Source organism: Schistocerca serialis, chromosome 2, assembly GCF_023864345.2.
Source record: "Schistocerca serialis cubense isolate TAMUIC-IGC-003099 chromosome 2, iqSchSeri2.2, whole genome shotgun sequence".
NCBI classification, from domain to species: domain Eukaryota; kingdom Metazoa; phylum Arthropoda; class Insecta; order Orthoptera; family Acrididae; genus Schistocerca; species Schistocerca serialis.
Genome location: NC_064639.1, coordinates 784,819,689 through 784,838,503, shown reverse-complemented (window position 1 = coordinate 784,838,503; position 18,815 = coordinate 784,819,689). Strand labels below are relative to the sequence as shown.

Below are 18,815 nucleotides of genomic sequence, written 5' to 3'. Positions count from 1 at the left end.
TTCCCCACAACATTATCTATACGATTGTTCCAATTTAAGTTATTCACAATTGCACTCCCTATATGTAATGTTGAATTTGCAGCCTCTAGATATGTGTGATTTATCATGCAACCAAAACTTAGTAGATTTTTTTTAGTGGTCATGTGAATGACTTCACACTTTTTGCACCATACAGATATCTTGACTAAATTATTTTGTAATTTGTTTTGATCATCTGATTTTATAAGAGCATAAATGACAGAATCATCTGCAAACACTCTAAGAGAGGTGCTCAAACTGTCTCCTAAATCATTTATGTAGATAAGGATGAGCAGAGGGCCCATAATACTTCTGTGGAGAATGCCAGATATTACTTTTGTTTTACTTGATGACTTTCAGTCGATTATTATGAACAGTGATCTTTCTGACAGAAAATCACAAATAAAGTTGCCTAACTGAGATGATAGTCCATAGGCATGTGATTTGATTAGAAGTTGTTTGTTAGGAATAGTGTCAAAAGCTTTCTGGAAATCTAAAAATATAGAATCAATTTGACATGCCCTGTTGATAATACTCATTACTTTTCAAGAATAAAGAGCTAGTTGTTTTTTGCAAGAATGATATTTTCTGAATCTGTGTTGTTTGACAATAAATCATTTTGTTTGGGATAATTCATAATGTTTGAACATAGTATATGTTCCAAAACCCTATTGCAAATCAACATTGGTGATATAGATCTCTAATTCAGCAGATTAGTTCTATTTCCTTTCTTTGATATTGGTGTGACTTTCCAATCTTTTGGTATGGGTCTTTTGACAAGTGGGCAGTTGTATATTGCAGCATAGTCTGAAAGGAACTTGACAGATACACAAACTATATAAGAGGCCTTGCCCTTATTAAATGATTTAAGTTGCTTCACTGTATCAAAAATACCTATATCTAAGTTACTCATGTTGACTGTTGTTCTTGATTAAAATTCTGGAAAATTTACTTCAATTATGGAATATTAACTTCATCTTCTTGGGTGAAGGAATTTCAAAAAACTGATGAGAGAACAATATAATCATCTTGCAAACAAATGCAACTTTTACAGCATTCAATGGGCACTAGGCACCTTTCATTGTATAAAACAATAAAGACTTGAGACTGCAATTATTGCTGCTGTAGATAATTAGAATGGGAATTTGTTTTTGATGAAATATTACATGTTTATATATTAATTGTTAAAGGATTCTGAGAAATTTACCATTGAAACAGGTTTTGTTTCATGAAACAATTTACTTAAAATCTGTTTATTATTAATGAATATGTTGTCACATTTAAAATCAACTAGAACAAACTTGTTTTCATTGGAAAACAATTGAATTGTAACAACATAAAAATAATTATACATCGTCATAAATGTACAAGGGCATTTCGGAAAGTAAAGATACACCGTACGCCAGAGGAACAGAAGAGTTTTGGCGAGCAAGTTGGCAGCACTGGTGTTAACCCTGAACCGTTAGCTTTCTCCTCGCGGTTGTTCAGCAGTTGAATGTTGCTTCTGGTTGGAGTAGGTCATCTTTAAAATGGCTGCGCCAATTCAGAATCCCACCAAATGCGAAGTGTGCTCTGTCATATGTTTTCTTCATGCAAAAGGTCAGCAACCAGCAGATATTGACAAAGAAATTGTTTCTGTTTATGGGAACATTATGAATTGACAAAATGTAACGAATTGGTGTCGTCATTTCTCTGAAGGTAGGACCGATGTTCATGACGAACAAAGAACAGGTCAGCCATCTGTGAACTCTGATGCCCTTCTTCGGAGAACGGAGGAAGCAATTTGTGCAAATAGATGTCTCACATTGAAAGAATTGCATCAGATCATACCGGACATGTCAACGACAACTCTTTATGACGTTGTGATTGTCAAGTTAGAGTACAGGAAATTGTGTGCACGCTGGGTTCCAAAACTGTTAACAGAAGAACACAAAAAGAAAAGGATGGGCTTTGCACTCGACTTCCTCACACGCTATGCTGAAGCAAGTGATGAGTTCCTTGATCACATTATGACAGGTGACGAGATCTGGTTTATCACCATACATCTGAATCCAAGCAACAATCAATGCAATGGCGCCATTCGAATTCACTGAAAGCCAAGAAATGCAAAACGTCGATTTCAGCGAAGAAAATCATGGCTTCTTTTTGTGACAGACAAGGCATTCTTCTGTTGGAATTTATGCCTCCTGGAACGACAATTAATGCTGCTGCATACTGCCAGACTTTGAAATGTCTTCAAATGGCAATTCAAAACAAACTTAGGGGAATGCTGACAAGTGGGGTCCGCTTGCTTCATGACAGTGCTCGGCCTCACACAGCGCTCGTAACCAAAGCATTACTCACACCATTCAAATGGGACGTATTGGACCATCTGCCATACAGTCTGGTCCTTGCACCCACCGACTTCCATGTCTTCTGTTACCTGAAGTCACATCTTGGTGGAAAATCATTCCACGACGATGAAGAGATCAGAGATGAAGTTGAAATGTGGTTCTGACAACAGGCAGCAACCTTCTATGACTGTGGGATACAAAAGCTTGTGCACCGACTTAACAAATGTTTGGATAACGGGGGAATTATGTTGAAAAATAACAAATAATCCAGTTAATAAGATGTAACTGACGTTTTCTAAATAAATTTTCTATTTAAGGACTGTGAGCCATTGTATCTTTACTTTTCGAAATGCCCTCGTATAAGGGCAGATTGTAGGCCTGTGTGAGGGGCAAGTTTAAACTCAAGGTAGTTTGTAGTTGTTGGAGTGAAAACTGTTAATAAAAGAGCAAACATAACATGCCTGTCAAAATAATTTGAAAAATATAAAACCTGTTTCACATCATGTATATAATCAAAAAAATTGAAAATCCAGAATGAATTATCAGCAATTGTTGGGTGCATCTGCCAATTCATGTTAAGTGTGTAAGAACTATTGTTATATTTCCCAATCCAAAACTCAAAAGAACAGTGCAATCTGAGACTAAAAACTTTTTGCACCAGTTATGACAAAAATATATGAGGCAGGACCATTATAACAGTTGAAGCAGTAGCATTACAACACTTACTATTCATTTAGAACCATTTAATGAGAAAAAAATTGTAGCATACAAACTGGTCAGAAAAAATATATGCAAATGCTACAGAATCACAAAGAAAGTTACCAACTATGAAAGGCAGAACAGTATGGTACGAAAACAGCTACTACTGTAATATGACAATGCATTCAGCTCTCACTTCAGGTGTGCAATGCAATGTGCTTCATCAAATAGAAATGAGCCACCAGACATCAAAAGCACTACAAACTATTCTCACATCATATGACATTATGAACAATAGAACTGATTAAACAATAGATGTGAAGCAGAATTAGACAGAAGTCATCACTTAGATTAGGTTTACTTTCATTCCAGTTGATCCACAGTGAGGAGGTCTTCCAGGATGTAGAACATGTCAGAAAAACAATAATACATGACAAATATTAACAACTAAAACAAATAAGCTAATGTACCTTCCACAGGTCCCAAGTCGAATGATCGTTTTTTTCTTTTTTTAATGAATGCTATGAAAGGATCATTTTACAACCCTCATTTACTAAGATCGCATTAATGCACTGAATTTAAAATTTTAAAAAGTTTTTTTATTTATAAGGTAATAAACATATAATAGAACTATTTCAATACTTATTTACAATGAATACATTACTGCACTGAAATGGTGCAGAAGTTAGATAGATTGTGCTTTATATGTAGACACACACACACACACACACACACACACACACATACACACACACACACTCACACACACAAAATCAGTTGGTTCTACTGAGAAATTCAGCAGTTGAGTAGAAGGAGTTGGCCACCAATAAATCCTTTATGCTTCTCTAAAACTGAATTTCATTGGTTGTTAAGCTTTTTATGGCTGCTGGCAAGTTGTTGGAGATGTGTGTTCCTGAATAATACACACCTTTTTGTACAAGAGTAAGTGACTTTAAATCCTTGTGAAGATTATTCTTATTTCTAGTATGTCTTCCTATTGTTCAAGTACTTTCAAAACTCCGCGGTTAGGGCTATATGAACTATTTTTATTGTTTCTTACAGATTCTAAATTGTGAACCTGTGACAGTTTACAGTACATTAGCAATAGGAGGTGAGCTAATAAATAACTCTAATACTGTGAATTTGAACATTGATGACATAAGATTAGATTAGAGATTAGATTTACTTTCATTCCAATTGATCCGTAGTGAAGAGGTCCTCCAGGATGTAGAACATATCAGAAAAACAACAATACATGACAAATATTTACAACTCAAACAAATAAGCTAATGTACCATTCCACGTGTCCCAAGTGGCATGGTCGTCATTTTTTAATGAGAGAAGATTTTATTAATAGTGTTGTTGTTTCTTCCAAGAAGAAATCGAATAAGACCTAGAATGGACTCATAATGAGCTTAATTTGTTCAAGAGAATGTTGTGTTGAGAACATATTGTGATGTTGATATATGTGGCAAATATCAGAGTTTTTTTGTGCCATAATGGTAAGAGATAAAACTCACACACTGTACAGAGGAATGAATGAATGGCAGACAGGCTACAAAACTAGAGAAGGTTGCTACTCAGCTCATCCCTACCCTCAGATGATGTAATTTTTCTGAGATAGTTGGTGGAAGCACAAATTTTTGAGGCAGCAACAACAGGAGAAGGAAACCACAGAGAAATATTAGATGTTCTGTCTCAGCTGCTGCAGATAAATGCACAATGACAAAATGAAGATCATTAACCATTTCAGCATTTGTTTTGAACCGTCTTGCGTATCTTTCCACACACTCGCAAAAAACTACTATTTTGTCACAATGTCCATATACAATTCATTGACAGATTAGCTGATTACCTAGCATTACCCAATTATTTAGTTATCCCAGTATTGCACCACAAAGGAAAATAAAAACCAACATGTCTATAGCTTAAAAATAAACTGGATAAAATCGCTCCAAGCATGCCACAGTTGCACTTTATGTGTCACCCCTTCCTACAACCTTATCATCCTTAAGGGTTAAACATCACCAGGACTGTCATTAATCAGCCTAGCTACTTTCAAAAAATGCATTTGACATCCCTGTTACATTTTACATGTTTTTACATTTTACACTCATGCTCTATCCTTAAGGGTACAAAGGATATCATTCAAAAACAGTATGTATTTCTTCAGGTATAAAAAGTAACATATGTGTAAAACTTGCTTAAAACAAACACACACACACACACAGACACACACACACACACACACACACACACACACACACACACACACACACACACACGGCAAAATCAAAGTTTTTATATGTATAGTAGCTAATAGGGGGTATTAGATGACAATCCACATGAATGGTATGGATCTAGTGTGACAGTCATTTGGCAGTAGAATGGGTGGAACTAAGAGGGTCAGTAGACACATTATCTGCACTTGGAAACAAAAAGCATTTCTAAACTCCAGTGAATCTGTGTATGCGAACTAGATGGTGATAGTTTGTGCATGCGCAGAATGGAGTACTCTGAGTATACATTCTGCTTGTTACTGGTTATGGTTTAGACTCGTTGTTGACATCTGTGGCCAGCAGCTAACTTTGGGTTTTCATATTGGATATATTGCACTGTTTTTGGTGATTGAATTTTCATAAATATAGTAACTAAACAAAAGAAATATGTTTTTTTAACAAATTGTCTTTCATACAAGCTGTTTGGGAAAAGCATTCTTTGTACTGATTGCTTTGTATTTTAAACATGGAATGGACCAAACAAGCATTTAGCATCCTAATTCAGGTGTTTTGTAAGGAAAGTTTATGTATGATCATAATACAGCCCTGGATCTACGATATTTCCAAACTGGGGCAAAAGCCTGATAGTATCCGCCCCCTTCCTCCCCCACCTCCACTCCCCTCCTTTTCTCTCCCCCCTCGAGCATTTTAGATTTTAAAAAAAAATCAATTTTTCAAAAATATGTTCATTTTGTAGTGCACATGCTTCAGAAGAGTATGATACATGAAACGTATTTGTTTGAGGAAATGTAAGGCATGTCATTTGGGCTTAAGTGTGCAAAAGTGCAGTGCCATGATTCATCATACAGAATTCTTCTATCACAATTCACTGTACTTCGCTCTGTGGAATTCAAACATGTATATTTTGTAATGGAAGCCATCAAACCTCTATTCAAGACAGCAGAAATTAAAATGTTCTGTGCTGCCTCTCCTGCTCCCAGTAGGCCAGTTTGACACCCTACCACTGTTAAAAAAGACTCAAGTTAATACTGGATGGGATCATTTGTGACCATGAGAATAAGAACTCTTCAGAAAATTACCACATAAAGTTAAATATAGGAAACACAAAACAGGTAAAGACATAAGACAAGCAAGACAGTATACATTTCTTCAAGCTGTAGGTCTAAGCATTTTTTCCTCCTTTATCTTTGCTAAAGCTTCACATGGTGTGATTTCCTTTCTGGAAAAGAATCTGTTACCTCATCAAAGTTCATCAAACATTTTGCTACATGGAAAATCAAAAAGACGTTTTGTCTAATACCGAAAAAGCTGTTAATATGCATATTAACCAAGACTGATGTGATTTATCATATTGATTATGTCTATTTTGAGACTGTCTGCTAGATAAAATGAAACAGGCCTAGATAAAATGAATAGGCCTGTCTCATATTGCAGCAACTGTAACATACACCACATAAGCGAGACAGTTTTGGCGCAAGTGGTCATTTTTATCTATCTCATTTACATCAATAACATGGCAGAATATAATTCACTAAGTACTAATACCAAATGCCTATTATGCCAACTACAAGCAAAATGTTTTATGTTAGAAAATAGTTTTACATTTCATTCAAATGCTCCAGTTTCTCAAGCATGAGATCAAAAAGTAGTAGCAGTATGAAATTTTAATATAAATTGGGAATTGTCATGTTCTTCCATATAATTTGTGTTATGTCCCTGTTTTTTTCTCCTTCCTTGTTCTAACAAACAATCTTGTCATCACCAATTCATTAACTATTCCTGCCATTGTTAAAACTTATGCTCTGATTCACTTCACAGTCCTGCCAGAATCACTGGTTTAGTTATCCCACATTTAGTCTCTGGTTAAGCATTACTACATGTTCATACAATGTGTTTCCACACTACTCTGGGAAAAGAATTAAGTGGCTGCTAACCAGGGACTGTACACTCGCCCTTAGGAGTGTAGCAATCTAGCAAAAGTTTTCTGTCAAAATTTCATTTTCTTGGATACCTCAAGAAGATAATATGTAATCATTCTTACCTATTATTCCTGTTAGTCACTTATTTCCGCTCTCGTAGTCTGAATCTATGGATTTCATTAATAATTATAACTACACTTATCAATCACACACCCAGTCAACCACATAAACAAACAGCAACTGGTTTTCACCCACACATGTTTATTTGGCTCAGCTCGTGTAGCCCCATCGCCTTTTGTTTGTGGGAAAGTTTTTTTTATTTCTAGATGCAGCATGGATTCCCATGGCAGAGATATCACATACACTGTGCATGCATTCAAACATCAACTTATGTTTTGTTCAGATATCAACTTAAAATATGTTCAAAAGCCAACAGGGATGCATTTCAAAATCATACGAACAATCATTATGCCAACATGTGCTGGATTCTAGGTGCTTTGTGAAACAACTTCCCCCTGAAGAATGTGTATTTGGCACCCCCTGAATTTGCCACCCAGGGACAGATACCCCAGTTTGCTCCCCCCCCCTCCCCCCCCCCCCCCCCCCCCACCACACCCACCTGTCATCATGACCCGCTGTATCACAATAACATATGTCGGCAACTGTTTATTTATGAGTAAATATTTGTATAACTTTATATACCTGATTTCCAATTTGTATTTATAGTATCATAATTGACAAAAGATTATGTTTGATTTTATTCCATCTTTCGTTGTATTTCTGCATTAAAGGAAGGAGAAACTGGTAATAGCCACCAAGAGACGCCAATCACAAAATGAATAAAAAAATTGTTTTCCAACTAGGTGAAACTACTTCCTTCATTACCATGCTACTTGCGTGAATTACTTCCTGTATCATTGACAGCAGCTTGTCAAAATAAGTGACATGCCCATGTCCATTCTTATAAAGTTCTGAAATTCCTGTGTATCTTTGGCCCTCAATTCCTTCATTAACAGAGAATATATGCCACTGCCTTTGCCCTTCCTTCTCAGCCAGGTTCGAAACCAACAACTTCTGGCTTTTTATCACTGTTATCCTGCCCTAAGCATTACAGGGACTTCCTGGGTAATAGCTTATAATAATAATAATAATAATAATAATAATATTACTTTGTGTGGACACCAGCATTAGTAACTGATCAGAGGGCACATGTGACTGAGTGGAATATCAGGTTAGACTCCAGAAGTCAGTTTAGAACCATGTACTGTGTAACCATGCTGTATGTTTACAAACAACTTATGGGAATTCAGCCAGGTAGTATTAACAGCTGAAATATCGGTGATTGCTGTTAATACTACCTGCCTGAATTCAAGTTGTTTGAAAATTGTATACACCAGGAGAAATTCAGGTCTCACACACTGTATGTTGTGTTATGAGCATAAAGCAATGTGTTATCTCTGTTAAGGGTATGATCCTTACACCTAATAGGGAAAGCTACCATATGGGTGTCCCATGACAACTGTATAACATGACAGGAAGATATTTTGTTCCATATTGCAGTAATGTGCAGTACCAATGCCAGCCATCTTGAATCAGTTATGCCACATCACCAGCCCCTCAAGACCAAACTCCAAGCATTGATGTGAGTGATGTGTTTATTGAGTGTTATCTGTGTAACAACTATCAACCAGTGCTCAAATATGAACTAAATACTACTACAGCTGTCGCTTCTCAAAACAAAGCATGCTATGACATGCGACAACAATGACTGCCACCAAACAATCTACTGTTGGACTTCGTACAAGATTCAGCAGCCAGTCTATCAGTTCATGATTCAGCAGGTCAGGTTGCACTAAATAGGAACAATAATGTGAATTGTACTTCAGTTGCAATGTGAACAATATGACCACCATGTATGGCAGAGTACAACAGGCGACACATTACATGGATGCAAGTACCAGATTTGCACCCAGGCCCTGATTATTCCATGATACTTTGTCACTTATTCATTCTGCATGACAGCATCAGTACAGCCACAACCAGCTTATACCTCAGTTTAGAGTCATGGCATGCAACCCAAGCTGCTGCTGTCCCAACCAAAACAATAGGCACTTTGGGTAACAACAGTAGAACATGCGTTTGCTTCATTAGGAATTTTGGATGATAACTCTCAATTTGTGGCATTAATTTTGCCAGTTAACAGAGTATGCTGACATTATCAATGTTGCCATCCTTGAACTGCCAGCATGAAATGAATTTGAAGTGACAAAATCTGACTTGCTCCATTGTTTGTCACTCGCCCATGAACAACAACTGAAGCAGGCCATCTTTGGTGAATAACTTGTGGACAAGACTTCATTTCAACTGTGGCATTGACTACAGACACTACTCAACATGAACCTCACGCCAACTGTGGCATTATGGAACCTATGGTTTGTCACGCTCCCACTGGAGCTACAACTTCCAATGATCACTCATGATGCAGATCCACTAGAGAAGAAGCTTTCCCTGGCAGACAGAATCTTCACTGTACTACAGTACTAAACATCAACGTTGTGGAAAATAACATGCAGTGCAGTGCTAGATCTCAGTTGAATGCCACCGACACTGAACTGCTCTGACATATGTTGAGAGGGCACAATGGTGATGTCAACACCCTTACCCAGGATACCGAACAGCACGATAAGCACTCCACTGCTCTCTGAGATCGCAATGATGCAGCAACTGCCACACCAAATTGTTGGTGTCATGCCCAGTTTGGTGACTTCGCACGGAACTGCAAGCCTGCTTGCAGTTACTGCAGACACTCCAGAGTAGGAACACCAACCTGCACTGACACATCAAGCTCTCAATGCCCACAACACACAGGACAAACATACTGAACAACACTTCACCCCCAGGGAGAAGGGTCTGTATGTTCAATCAAAGCATGTGTCAATAATTCCTTATTGATAAGGGGTCAGACATCAGTATGGTACCAAAGGAAACAAATGCAACACTATCTGGTGCAACATCTCTACAACTCCACACCGCAAATAACTTACATATGACTATACATGACATCACTAAATGTACCATGGAATTATGCATGGATCAACAGTTTCCATGGACTTTCTTCACTAGAGATGTGAGTGAATAAGTTTCCTATAGAACTTTCACCAGATTTTAAGAAAAGCAGGGCTACTTCATAAGGAGAAATGATCATTGTAATGAAGAAGAGAAATCAGAGTTTCCATGAAAAGATTTGAATGTTCATTTTTTTATGCTTTGTTCATGAGTGGAATGGTAGAGAAATAGCTTGAAGGTGGTTCAATGAACCCTCTGCCAGACGTTTACTTATGAATTGCAGAGTAGTCATGTATATGTTTGTTTATTAATCTTCAACAAATCTTTGTCTTATACAATAACGTCCACACACTTTTTAAGCTGCCTTTCAAGCATAGAAGAAATCTCAAATTTCCCATGTACTATTCAAAATGTTATCACCAGACACCAGAATATACAGGACTAAAAATTTATAATAAACTATAAAGTACCAAAAACACTGATATAGGTTCTGTGAATACTATTAGCAGAAAAGTGCTATGATTCATGGAGGACAATTTTACAATTTGAGATACAGAATAGTACATTTATCTGTATACTATTTAACTATAAATGATTCTGCAGCAGGGAGCTTAAAATGATGTAAAACATTCCATTCTGCTTCTCTTTTGCTAAATAGTAACAGTTCATTGTAAATTTGACAGGTTTCCTATATAAAAAAGAAAAAAAGTTGTAAGTCTAAACAATTCTGCAATAAACAACAATACAGAAATTCCAGGATGAAATAATACATAAAATAAAGGGAAGGCAACCACTCACTTCTACATCTACATATATACTCCGCTAGCCAACAAGTGGTGTGTGGTGGAGGGCACAATTCGCGCCAAAGTCATATTTCCCCTGTTCTGTTCCACTAACGGATCGCACAAGGGAAAAACTACTGTCTGAATGCCTCAGTTCGAGCTCTTATTTCCCTTATCTTTGAATGGTAATCATTGCTCGATTTAAAAGTTGGTGGTAATAATATATATTCTACATCCTCGGTGAAGATTAGATTTTGGAATTTAGTGAGCACCCCCTTCTGTTTAGTGCGCCATCTATCTGCAAGTGTGTCCCACTTCAAACTTTTTATGAGATTTGTAACGCTCTCACGATGGCTAAATGTACCAGTCACAAATCTTGCCACTCTTCTTTGGACCTTCTCAGTCTCTTGAATCAGACGCAACTGGTAGGAGTCCCATACAAACGAACAATATTCCAAGACTGGATGAACTAACATACTGTAAGCTATTTCCTCTGTAGAAGGACTGCATCGCTTCAGGTTTCTACCAATAAACCGCAATCTAGAGTTCGCCTTACCCATTACTTGTGTAATCTGATCACTCCATTTGAGATCATTTCGAATAGTCACACCCAGATACTTGACTGATGTTACCGATTCCAAAGACTGATCATTTATTTTGTACTCGTACTCATACATTAATGGGGATTCCTGCCTTGTTATATGCAGCAGGTTACACTTACTAATATTGAGAGATAACTGCCAGTCATTACACCACGCATTTATTTTCTGCAAATCCTCACTGATATGTTCACAACTTTGTAAACTACAGCATCATCGGCAAACAGTCTAAGGCCACTGTCAGTTCCATCAACCAGATCGTTTATGTAAATCGTAAAAAGCAGAGGACCTATTACACTGCCCTGGGGCACACCTGCAGTTACGCTTGTTTCTGTTGAAGATACCCCGTTCATGATGACATACTGCTCCCTGTATGTTACAAAACTCTCTATCTAACCACATATGTCATCGGATAGACCATAAGTGCGCACTTTTTGTAGCAAGTGACAGTGCGGAACTGAGTCAAACGCCTTTCGAAAGTCGAGAAATATGGCATCAACCTGGAAGCCGGTACCTAGAGCCTGTTGTATATCACGCACAAAGAGGGCCAGCTGTGTCTCGCATGACTGCTGTTTCCTAAAACCGTGCTAGTTTCTGCAGATGAGCTTCTCATCGGAGTCTAGAACACAAAATATGTTCCATGATTCTACAACAAATCGATGTCAGTGAAATTGGCTGGTAATTATGTGCATCCGATTTTCTACCCTTTTTATAGATTGCTATGACCTGGGCCTTCTTCCAGTCCCAGGGAACTATCTGCCATTCCAATGATCTCTGATAGATGATGGATAAGAATGGTGCTATATTTGCAGCATAGTCAACATAAAATCTTACGGGGATACCGTCTGGACCAGATGCCTTCCTGGCGTCTGAGGATAACTGTTTTACAATCCCAGATACACTAAACATTATGTCAGTCATCCTTTCATTTGTTCGATAATTGAAAGGGGGAATGGTGCTGCAGTTCTCTATTGTAAACGAGTTTTTGAAAGCTAAGTTTAGAATTTCGGCCTTCCATTTATCATCATCAGTTACATTACCCGTACTGTCAGCAATAGAAGGTATTGAATTATTTGTAGCGTTCAGAGATTATTATTAAGGGCAGCTGCCTGAGTACAGGGAAGAGGGGATGACATAGGGAAGGCTGCACAAGACAAGGAAGGAGTACCTTCACTTTGACAGCTGCCATCCATTCCACATCAAAAAGTACCTTCCTTACAGCCTCACCACCTGTGGAAAGCAGGAGCTGCTGAAATATATGAATAACATTAGGAGAGAGCCTTCATTGACAGACAGTATCCTATTCAATTCATCCATGACCAGATCTTCTGAGCCATCTTCTCCTCTGACACCATAAACCCGCTCAGAAGCCACTGACTAGCACTCCTCGGATCACTTTCTTCACCAAGGCTTTGACTACCTTTCATCATGCCCTGAGATGAGGGATATCCTACCCAAAATTCTGCCCATGTCACCCAAAGTGTTGCTCACTCAACCTATAGAATATCCTTGTCCAGCCCTACTCCAGTCCTGCTCCCAATCCTGCACCGTATGGGTCACACCTTTGTGGTCGACCCAGATGCAAGACCTGTCCCATACAACCACCTATCATTTCCTACCACAGCCTAGTCATGATCATTTCCTTCCGTATAAAAGACAATGCCCTGTGTGAAAGCAGCCATATTATATATGACCTACGCTGCAATTACTGTGCAGCATTCTATATGGGCATGACAGGTAACTGAGTGTCTGCTTGCATGATGGGTACTGCCGAACTGCGGCAAGCTGCAAACTTGGCCATCAAATCGCCAGACATACTGCATGCACAACACAAATGTATTCAATAGCTGCTTCACTATGCAGGCCATTTGAATACTCCATTTCAGCACTAGTTCCACTAAACTAAGCAGGTGGGAATTGTTTCTCCTGCAAGTCCTGTGATCTCGCAATCCTCCTGGATTAAACCTCCACTAACCTGTTTCCCACCGGGTCACCTTACAATTTCACTCTCTCTTCGGTCTCCACCACTCCGTTCCTGTCCAGATCATGTACTCCCCCCCCCCCCCTCTTCCTTTCCTCCTCTCCCCGCCCCCTTTCCACCCCTCTCCCATTCTCTCATCCCTGTCTCCCCCTTCATCTCCATTCCTCCACTTCCTTCCCTTACCCCTACCCTCTTCCTAACCCATATGCTCTATCCCCAGTACCTGCCTCTCACCGTCCCACTACCCACTCCCCCTTCCATGCCTCTACATCCTTCTCTACACCTTCACAACTCCCTCTAACCAGCCTACTGCTCTCAATAACTGATAATCAACAGTCACAGTCTTGCTGCAGCCATGGATGCGAGCATTTGGGTTGTGGGGTGGTGTGTGTGTGTGTGTGTGTGTGTGTGTGTGTGTGTGTGTGTGTGTGTGTGTGTGTGTGTGTGTGAGTGCGCGTGCGCGCGCACTTGTGCTTGTTTTACTGTTCACAAAATTGAGGGGAGTAAATGTTATCCATTTAATGAGATGCTGACGAACCTTAAGATCTGGACCTGTTATTCTGTCACAGATGCATTACATTGCCCATCAAGTCCTGGTAAGTAGCGTCCAGCATAGAACCCAGCACTGAGAAGACACAGGAAAAAGCTCATCTCATTGTACAGCACTAGCAATCACATAAGAACTTGTGAACCACACACTGACACGGAAAAAGTGGCCAGCATCGACTTTTACAACATGTGCAAGTTTTGCAGTCTTGTCACACTTTCACCTCAGTATCTCCCTTCACATTTCTTGATTTTATGAAAGTCACTAGCCCTGCCATTTACCACTATGGGAAAAACAATATTCATTTTGTTGCCTCAACTGGAAGACATGGTATGGTGCTACCCTCATTAATTTCTGGACTCCACTGAAAGTTTCACAAATAACAAATATAAATTAAACAATAGAAAATCCGTAATGGAATAACAGCAATATGGAAAGATAGGTTGCTGCTCATCACATAAAGGAGGCACTGAGTCACAGAGAGGAACAATGAAAAAGAATGCTAGAAATATTCAGCTTTTGGACTAAGTTGTTCATCAGACACAGAAAACTCACACATTCACACAAGCATAACTCACACACACACACACACACAAGGCGACTGTAGTCCTGGGAACTAAGGTCTGACTGTGACTGCATTTGGTATAAGCAGCAAGCCAGCTGTAGTGGGTAGTGGAGGTATGGAAGAGGTATGAGGTAGGAAAAGGGAGTGATGGCAGAGTAGGGGTGGGGGAAGATGCTAGTTCTGCCCTTGTGAGCATGTAGGGACAGGACAGGAAAGGCCTTTTAGTTGCAGCAACATTTCAGAAGGCTGTGATTTGCAAGGTTAAGGGGGGGGGCGGGGGGGGGGGGGGGAGAGAGGATGCTGTGCTGGGTGGAGGAGGAGGACCTTCCAGCCTGAAATGCTGGAAGTGGTGGTCATATGTGCAAGAGGTATGCTTGCTTGAGTGTATGAATGGAATGTGTTTCTCTTTTCCTGATGAAGGCTGTGGCTAAAAGGTATATATAAGCATCTTTTAATTGCACCTGTCTCCATCTTAACATGTCTCCTTTATGGTAAGTAGCAATCTATCTTTTCCTAGACTGTTGATATTCCTGTCTGGAGTTTCCATTGCTTGAAGGAATTAGTCTGAAAGATGAATATTTCTAACATTCTTTTCCACTGTGCCTGTCTGCAGCTCAACATCTCCTCTATGTCATGAGTAGCAGTCTATCTGTTCCATGTTGTTGTTACATACCATAATTTGGATGTCAAGTACAAACTCATCCAAATATATTATTCTATTATCACTTAAATTTGCAGATGCACTGAAAATACAATGTATGTCATTTGACCAAAAAAAAAAAAAAAAAAAAAAAAAAAAAAAAAAAAAAAAAAAAAAAAAAAAAAAAAAAAAGGTCTTTTGATTCTGTTTACTTACCTATTTCACAGAACTGTCCCCAGTGTCTTGGGGAGCACTTGCAGTGATATTGTGCCAAATGTGGTTGGCAAATGCCATCATTCTGACAAGCACTAAAATTGCAAGGTGGTCCTGACCATTGTTTAATATGTTTCTTGTCTACAATTTCTAAGACTTCACCATTCACAATGACACGCTGCACTGCCCCATCCAATCCAGGTCCAAGGCCTAGATGTTCATATTCTCTCCTGTTAAGGGATGTCAGATATGGAGATTTATTTACATGCTTTGCAATTTTGAAATATGTAGTAATATGAAAACAAGAGAGGAAATTTCACAGTTCAATTCTGTAATCAGTAACTAGATTAGTTTTTCACAATCTTCCATTTCTGGATATCTATCACAAAAACATCCTCAGCTATTTCCATTATACACTCCAAACTCCTAGTTTCCACAGGATCTTATAATGGTATTACTCTTTAAGATTGTGCATATAGGGTGTACATCACTGTCATATTACTCTGCTCTTAAACCAAAATATTTGCTGTTGTTGCATTTACATATTTATGGATTGTCCAGGTCTTCAGTATCAAAATTATACAGGTGATGAAGCATCCTAAGCCATGTATTTTGAGATAAGGCTCATGTGTCATAAACGAATATGTCTTGAATGAGCACTCCATGTAAGACAAATGTTTGCAAACTGCTTATGTTTCATAATAAACAGCTGCCTGCCACATGAAGATTAGTCACTCTACTCTGAAAAACAATACACTGACATCTGTGACGTGTCCACAGGGCAGTTTATTACAGTGTACAGTACATAAGAGGTTGTTGATGATGGAGCATTAGTCATTACAGGAATCCACAGACATGCATTTAATTTATGGTATAGCAGGACATAATGCTCAGAAAGCTGAATGCAGGCACAGAGAAAAGTTATGCAACAGGTATCATCCTAAATGAAAGAGATTTATGCCTGTGCACAGAAACTAACAAACAACAAAACTGAATGAGTCAAGCTTCAGACAGATTCATGCAGCAGAATCTGAGGTGGAAGAAGATCCATCAATAAGCACCTGTCAACTGGCCCAATGAAATGCACACTTCAAAATATGTAATTATCCCAGTCATGCACAGAATGTGCGAACAGCTGGATCAAATGATGAGTGGCACAAAGTTGCATTTAATGAGGGGAGTGGATTTTAGACTGTTAGTCAGATTATATCAGTCAGCAACATAAAAAAAAAACTTTCAGGCATTATTGTGTGCAGATGCATAAGCCATACTCCTCTGGCATTTGTTGGAGGAACACTGAACAGTGTGTGATATGTGCAGCTCATTCCCACATAGAATGCGTCACAGTGTAGGCAGGTCAGTTGGTAGATCACATGGGTGCTTTCACACGTGGCTCTGCCTTTGATCGTGTACACCTTCCGGGTTACAGGACTGGTGTAGGTGGTTGTGGGAGGGTGCGTGGGACAGGTTTTACACCGGGGGCGGTTACAAGGGTAGGAGCCAGAGGGTAGGGAAGGTGGCTTGGGGATTTCACAGGGATGAACTAAGAGGTTACGAAGGTTAGGTGGATGGCGGAAAGACACTCTTGGTGGAGTGGGGAGCATTTCATGAAGGATGGATCTCATTTCAGGACAGGATTTGAGGAAGTCGTATCCCTGCTGGAGAGCCACATTCAGAATCTGATCCAGTCCCGGAAAGTATCCTGTCACAAGTGGGGCACTTTTGTGGTTCTTCTGTGGGAGGTTCTGGGTTTGAGAGGATGAGGAAGTGGCTCTGGTTATTTGCTTCTGTACCAGGTCGGGAGGGTACTTGCAGGATGCGAAAGCTGTTGTCAGGTTGTTGGTGTAATGCTTCAGGGATTCTGGACTGGAGCAGATTTGTTTGCCACGAAGACCTAGGATGTAGGGAAGGGACCGTTTGATGTGGAATGGGTGGCAGCTGTCGTAATGGAGGTACTGTTGCTTGTTGGTGGGTTTGATGTGGACGGACGTGTGAAGCTGGCCATTGGACAGGTGGAGGTCAACATCAAGGAAAGTGGCATGGGATTTGGAGTAGGACCAGGTGAATCTGATGGAACCAAAGGAGTTGAGGTTGGAGAGGAAATTCTGGAGTTCTTCTTCACTGTGAGTCCAGATCATGAAGATGTCATCAATAAATCTGTACCAAACTTTGGGTTGGCAGGCCTGGGTAACCAAGAAGGCTTCCTCTAAGCGACCCATGAATAGGTTGGCGTACGAAGGGGCCATCCTGGTACCCATGGCTGTTCCCTTTAATTGTTGGTATGTCTGGCCTTCAAAAGTGAAGAAGTTGTGGGTCAGGATGAAGCTGGCTAAGGTAATGAGGAAAGAGGTTTTAGGTAGGGTGGCAGGTGATCGGCGTGAAAGGAAGTGCTCCATCGCAGCGAGGCCCTGGACGTGCAGGATATTTGTGTATAAGGAAGTGGCATCAATGGTTACAAGGATGGTTTCTGGGGGTAACGGATTGGGTAAGGATTCCAGGCGTTCGAGAAAGTGGTTGGTGTCTTTGATGAAGGATGGGAGACTGCACGTAATGGGTTGAAGGTGTTGATCTACGTAGGCAGAGATACGTTCTGTGGGGGCTTGGTAACCAGCTACAATGGGGCGGCCGGGATGATTGGGTTTGTGAATTTTAGGAAGAAGGTAGAAGGTAGGGGTGTGGGGTGTCGGTGGGGTCAGGAGGTTGATGGAGTCAGGTGAAAGGTTTTGTAGGGGGCCTAAGGTTCTGAGGATTCCTTGTAGCTCTGCCTGGACATCAGGAATGGGATTACCTTGGCAAACTTTGTATGTGGTGTTGTCTGAAAGCTGACGCAGTCCCTCAGCCACATACTCCCGACGATCAAGTACCATGGTCGTGGAACCCTTGTCCGCCGGAAGAATGACGATGGACTGGTCAGCCTTCAGATCACGGATAGCCTGGGCTTCAGCAGTGGTGATGTCGGGAGTAGGATTAAGGTTTTTTAAGAAGGATTGAGAGGCAAGGCTGGAAGTCAGAAATTCCTGGAAGGTTTGGAGAGGGTGATTTTGAGGAAGAGGAGGTGGGTCCCGCTGTGACGGAGGAACTGTTCCAGGCAGGGTTCAATTTGGATAGTGTCTTGGGGAGTTGGATCATCAGGGGTAGGATTAGGATCATTTTTCTTCGTGGCAAAGCGATACTTCCAGCAGAGAGTACGAGTGTAGGACAGTAAATCTTTGA

General features: G+C 39.9%; 1 pseudogene; it reads right to left on the bottom strand.

The window, feature by feature from the left end:
- Window positions 1-18,815, bottom strand: part of LOC126456404 (agrin-like) — a 379,882-nt pseudogene that overhangs the window by 92,478 nt on the left and 268,589 nt on the right.